General features: G+C 55.2%; 1 long non-coding RNA gene across 1 annotated transcript in view; it reads right to left on the bottom strand.

Annotated features, from left to right (window-relative positions):
• Positions 1-3431: 3431 nt before the first annotated feature.
• Positions 3432-6459, bottom strand: part of LOC127685187 (uncharacterized) — a 10380-nt gene continuing 7352 nt past the window's right edge. The window contains exon 2 of the long non-coding RNA XR_007977799.1: positions 3432-5752. This is a non-coding gene — a long non-coding RNA (uncharacterized LOC127685187). The remainder of the gene's footprint in view (positions 5753-6459) is intronic.

Genomic DNA, 6459 nt, shown 5'->3' with positions numbered 1-6459 from the left:
GGGAGCGGGGAGGAGACAGTGGTCTGTCCGTCTGTCCACTGGGTTTTCCCAGCCACCGGGAAGCAGGGGCAGTGAAGGGAGCCCTGTGCATCCTGCTATTTGCCCTCTGCGGGGAGGGCTGGAGTGCTTGCCCCATCTTTGTGACTGGGTGGTGGTGGTGTGCTGAGCCTCAAGCCCAAGGCTATCTGAGCACTGGCGTCTCTCTCAAGCTGTGTGACCTCAGGAGAGTCATCAACCTTTCTGTTTTCTAAGCAAGTAGTGTAATATGCCTCCCCTACAGCGTGAGGTTTGGTTAGAGTAGACCACGCTTATAAAACACTAGCACTCAAGTGAAGTCGGGTGGCTCCGTGGCTTTAGTCCCAGCGCCAGGAAGGCAGAGGCAGGAGGATCTCTAGTCTACAGAGTGAGGGCCAAGTAAAAACTGACCAAAGAAGAAATGTCAGAGGGGCCTCTGGGCTACTTGTCCTTTTTAGTCCGCAGAGTCAAGGCTCTCTTCCCCCACCTCCCGACCTCCACAGGGCACTGACTCTCATGAAAACTTACAGTTCCGGCACTTGAGGGCACGCGAGCGACCCAAAAGACTTGTCAGCTGAGCATGTCTGCAGGGATGAGGGCACCTGAGCAGATAGACCCCCACCCCTTCATCCACCTCTACTCTTCCCGCCACTCTCCAGAGAGGAAAGTAAGTAAGTGGTCTAGCTTCTTCTGACAGTGCCAGAACCCACCTCCTGGAGTCCCTGTGCAGATGAGGAAACTCAGGCTGGACTGGAGGTGAGCCTCATGGTAGTGGAGATGGAGTTGGGCTGTTGGCAGAGGGGGCGGCCCCTCCCCCGAAGTGTAGGAGGACTCTCACCAGAAGAGCCGCACCGCTAGGAGAAAGACATTAGCCTGAGGCCCACTGGCCTGCGGGGGTGCGGTGGGGGAATATTTGGTACCTAGCAAGATCTTGGCTGGAAAGAAACACCAGAGGAAGGGAGGGGAGGAAGACCAGAAGTTTCCCAAGTCAGCCCGACTGGCCTTTGCTTCTCCTTACTGTCCCAGAGGCAAGGAACAGGGTAGTCGGCAACTCTCCACACCTGCCAGGCCAAGCCAGGGAAGGAGGTTGGGATGGTTGGCCCAACGGGAGCCTCCCGGGTCCTGAGTCCCTGGGGCTGTGCTTAGATTATCGGGTGGAGGCTCTGAGCATCCTGGCAGGGGACAGTGACCTCTGCGCATCTAGGTGGGTTACAGCCCAGAGCCTAGAGAACCGACAAGGCCCCGCCCACGGTTGTGGCCCTGCAACCCCTAGGCTGGGGCTGTGCCTGTTCTGCTGGGGCGGCCTCTGCCACCCTAGAAGCCCAAACTCTGGAGCCTCAAAAGCCAGAGGTGGAGGCAGTGCGGAGAGCTGGAGGGGGGGATGGGTAAGAGGGGGTCGGAGTTACTGGAACCCTGGGGCTAGTGCTCAACCTGGGGGAGCCCGGCCATAAGGCCTGCCGGCCCCCACTCTATTGCCCCCCTACTCCGGTCCTCCCTCCCTCTCGGCTCCGCATAACAAACATTCTTCTCCAACCAACCTCTGCAGCGGCAGCCCGGGAAGGGGGAACTACCGCAGACAGCAGGCGGCCGCCAGAAACGCTTAACCCCTCAGCTCCCAGCCGCTGGAGCCCAGGGCCCCGGGGAGGGAAGTCGTGGCTGCCAAGAGTCCTTCCCAGGCTCTGGTGACCCGGTCAGGTGACTGACCTGGATCAACAAGTAGTCAATCTGTCTGCCAGAAACTCACTCAAAAGTTTCCAGAGCTGGCCCTGGGGGGTAGAGTAGAGGTGGTACGGGGACCCACCGCACTTCCCCAGTTAGAGTGCTTTGCCTGAACTGGTGGGCGTGGCTCCCACTAAGTGCGGAGGGCTTCCAAGTCTCCAGAAATGATTACTTTAGGGAGTTTAGGGCAGAATAAGATTGACATCTTCAGTGGCGATCCCCCGGGTGGAAAGCACACCCTTCACTCCCCACCCCCACCCTTCACCTTATGAAGTGAAGGCCAGACGTTTGAGCTGTGAACCACATGGTCAAGTTTCTCCAATAACTCCGGGCCTGGGAGAGGCTCAGCCTTTGCCACACGGGAGAACCAGAGTTGGATCTGGATCCCTGACACCAACATCAGAGACCCAGCCTAGAGGTATTCTACTGTGATTCCAGGGGTAGAGGAGAGGAAGGAGAATCCCTGGGGCAGGGGGGGGGGGTGGTGCTCCCTGGCCCACCAGTCGAGCCTAATTGTCCATTTTCAGGTCCTAGGGAGAGATCCTGTCTCAAAGGAGGTAGACAGCATCTGAGGACCAGGCTGGCCTCGCCTTCCATGTGTGTGTATAAATACAACACAACCACCTAGTGTGTGGAGGTGGGAGGCAGGGGATTCATGAACAAATCAATTCACTGAGGTTCACCTGAACACCCCACAGGTCCACCAACAGGACACACTCCCCTGGAGCCAGTGCCGTCCACCCAGCTCCAGACTGGCTGGTCCTCTGGAGAGGTCAGCCTGTCCGCACACACCTAGAGCCCGAGGATGCACCAAGGAGACCCGGTGCTGAGGTGCTGACGTTAGCAAGTGCTGAGAGCCTCCTGAGGTACACAGCCTCCTGAAGGCTTGGTGGAAACTGAATTCAAGCCCCTACCGTGGTTCAGGCTGCTCAGGGAGGAAGCTCACACGCCCTCCAGCCTCAGTGTTGGTAGCCACAGGAACAGGGAAGCGGCCCCATTTCCCAGTCCTATTCCCACTGTGTTCCAGTTAGTCTGTGGTTTCTCTACCTGTCTCGTTAGAGAAACAGAGTCAGAGCTCAGAAAACCAGAAGCCACTTGGAAAGGACAATTAACCTATGCAGTTCTCTCTCTCTCTCTCTCTCTCTCTCTCTCTCTCTCTCTCTGTGTGTGTGTGTGTGTGTGTGTGTGTCCTTCACTTACTAAGGCATGAAGGAAAGAGCCAGAAAGAAAAGTAGGGGACAGCTCCAGATTACAATGTGTCTACAACAGAACCATGATGGCCTCAAACTCAGTACAGAACTGAGGGTGGCCTTGGATCCTCCTGCCTTTACCACCCTAGCACTGGGGTGACAGCCATGTGCTACCACCTCTGGTCTATTCAGTGGGAAAACCAAACCCATGGCTTTGTCAGTGTAAGCAGGACACTCTACCAACCACACCACACCCCAGTCTTTTTTTTTTTTTTTTTTTTTTTTTGGTTTTTTTGAGACAGGGTTTCTCTGTGTAGCCCTGGCTGTTCTGGAACTCACTCTGTAGACCAGGCTGGCCTTGAACTCAGAAATCTGCCTGCCTCTGCCTCCTAAGTGCTGGATTTAAGGCATGTGCCACGACTGCCTGGTACGATGCCCCTAACTTCCTTCTTTTTGATGAAATAGTACTCAGCACGTCAACATACCACAGAGACAACAGAGCCTCTCTGATGGGTTAGGAAGACGTGGTCTTTGACCCTACCACATGCATGCCCATGAGGGCTCTGGGTCCCTCTGGCTAGCCCAAACGCCCCAGGACAGGTCGAAAACCAAAAGGCAAATTTGATCTGGTTCTGTGCATGTGGAAATGGAAGTCCAGAGACTGAGATACTTGCCCAGAGTCACACAGCTCCCAAGGGCTCCCACACAGGCCTGACACAGCAGGTGCATCTGGGCCTTCCCTCCAGCTCCTGCTTCCCAAGCATCCTTCCAGGCCAAGCCAGTCTACAGGCCCCAGCATCCGTAGTCTCGTCCCTTGTCTATTTGTTGGGACAGCAAACTTAGGCCAGAGTGAAGTCTGTATGTGGTGTCTTCTGGGGCAAACGCCCAGGATGTTTCCCCAACCCAGAATCATGCTGTGCCCAGACTGGCGGGCAGAAGCTGGCAGTCCCATGCCTGCACATCCCTGGCACAGGGGAGACTGTGCTCTTTCACATGGGCTGACCCCTCCAGTCAATAGGACTTATACATAGGCTTCCTCGAACTTGGAGTGTCACCAGATGGTGCCCACTATAGGCTGTGTCCTGGGGAAGCAGTCCTCTGGCTGGGTCCAGACTCTGTCTCTGAATGAGAGTCACAGTGGGGGGTAGGAGGGAACAGTACCAGTACCACCCATTTTATACATGGGAAACTGAGGACATGAATTCACTAGCCTGAGCCACACAGTTAATGATCAGCAAGGCTTAACCCAGGATACAGCTGTGGTGGGCCCCTCGAGACACACTCATTCACCACAAGGCTTCTCAGCCAGGGGCCCAGCCCTCCCCTGCCTATGCGGCCCTTTGTCACAGCCAATGAGGCTCCACCTTGTCAGTGTGTGTCCCAGCTCCTCGCCCTGTCTATGTATTTAACCTTCTTTTCCCTACCCCACCCCCTTCTTTTTTGAGACAGGGTTTTTCTGTGTAGTCCTGGCTGTCCTGGAACTCACTCTGTAGACCAGGCTGGCCTCGAATTCAGAAATCTGCCTGCCTCTGCCTCCCGAGTGCTGGAATTAAAGGCGTGCGCCGCCATCACCCTGTGCAATTAATGGATATTTTATCTATGTTATTTATCATTTGCTTTGGTTCATTCCAACTCCCTCTGTTCTAGTCCTGTCCCAAGCTGCTAACACGAATTTAGCTGTGAATACACACACACACACACACACACACATCTCACCTCCTGCATTGCTTACAGATGAATGGTCTAACCTTGGGAATGTGGGTGGAACAGGCTGCCTAGGGGTGATAGCCTGGTGTCGTGGCATCCACGGCCTGGTAGAGTACAGCTGGAGAGATGGCCCTGTGTGATTGTTACTGCTTCCATTCCCTTGAGCTCAGCTGATAAATTCGTGTTTCTTCCATGTCCTTCACATCCCACGTTAACACTCTAGCCACTAATGTCCAGCAAATGGTAAGAAACCAACCATGTATGCCAGGAAGGATACCTCTCGTGCTGAAGAGATGGTTGCCATGGTCACCAGCCTCCAAGATGGTCTCCAAATGATCCCTACCTTCAGGCATTTACAGGCTGGCTTGTCCCCTTCCACAGAGAGTGAAGGTGGTTGGAACACTCAGTAGGATGTGAGGGAATAACTGAGTGCTCTCCAAGGTCGTCATAAAAGGCTCTTTTACATTGTTCAATCTACTGAAAGCAGTTGCCATCTTGGAAGAAAACTCAAGCAGCCCAGTGGTTCATGAGACAAGTCTGGAGGAAGCACAAAGCCAGTGCTCAGTGAGGCCCTCAGAGAACTGCAGCCGCGGTGACCTCAGGCTGGGGACAGCCAGCCAGCGGGGCTGCAGCTGAATTCCTGATCCACTGAGACTGAGATAAAAAGTGTTGTGTTTTTTTTGGGAGGGGGGGGGGAAAGATTGGTTATGCAATGGTCGGTGACTAATACAGAAACAGAGAGAAGGGTCATCCACAGGCTTCCCAAAATTTGTTCCCAGGCACACTGACCCCAAGGCTATGCTTTGGAAGCACTCTCAGAGAATGCAGGCGGATCATAGCCTGTTTCCTGGAGAAGATTCCCAGGATTCCTTGCGTGAGCAGCTCCCTTCGGAGCAGGGGAGCTGTCCTCCAGCCCTGTACTTCTCAGAAGCTCTGAGGTTCTGCCATCAGAATCCTTTGAGACACACAGCCCAACTGTCACATGATCTTCTGAGGTCTCGCCTTGACTCTGTCCCCTCGGGGAGCAGGGTGTTCTCTGGTATCCCACCAAGCAAGCGTCCTGGATGGAGTCGCCATCCCTGTGCACGCGAGCCGCCTCCAGAACACCCAGGGACATTTCTCTGAGGGAATACAACCATGGTCTTAAAACACAACCCACTGGAAAATGGCATTGGATATAGAAAAATTCATTTCACACGCAACTTTTTCAGGCCGAATCCACCCCCTTCGGGGAGGCAAAGCAGCGCTCAGCAAACCACATTCTTTCGGGTCCCTAGGGCCTTGTGGGGGTGGGAACAGAGCTCTGTCTGCGCTGTAGAAGGCAGAGAGCTTTCTTCTCTGTTACAAGTATAATTCTCCCCTGGAGTTGCTCTCTCCTTCCTAGAATAGCATTCCAGGGTCCTCCAGGCCCAGAGCCTTCACTTGCAGACCCCAGAGGCTGGCCGCAGATCCCTGCAACCCCAACCCCCGTGGACTTGGGGCAGCAGCAGGGGTGAGGTGGGGAGTTGGTCAATACTGAACCCTTGCAGCCCAAAACAAGCACGAACAGCCCAGCCTTTGTCCCCGCTGGGGTCTCCCACCCAGTCCTATGACCCTAGCAGGCCTGCTGCAGGATGCGAACAGGATCCCCATCTGATCCGCCCACATGAGCCTTGGAAAGGCTGAAGGTGCCCCTCCCCTCCTAGGCTCTCTGTCCCGGCGCTCGGCCTCACCCGGGGGCCCAGCTACATCTCCTGAGAGGCGGTTCCATGCTTCTGCTCTCTCTCTGCCTCCCTCGCCTATCACAGAAAGCCATAGAAGGGTCACGGGGAGACTGGCGGGGAAGGGG

Source organism: Apodemus sylvaticus, chromosome 5 (assembly GCF_947179515.1).
Source record: "Apodemus sylvaticus chromosome 5, mApoSyl1.1, whole genome shotgun sequence".
NCBI classification, from domain to species: Eukaryota; Metazoa; Chordata; class Mammalia; order Rodentia; family Muridae; genus Apodemus; species Apodemus sylvaticus.
This window is presented reverse-complemented; position numbering and strand designations above follow the sequence as displayed.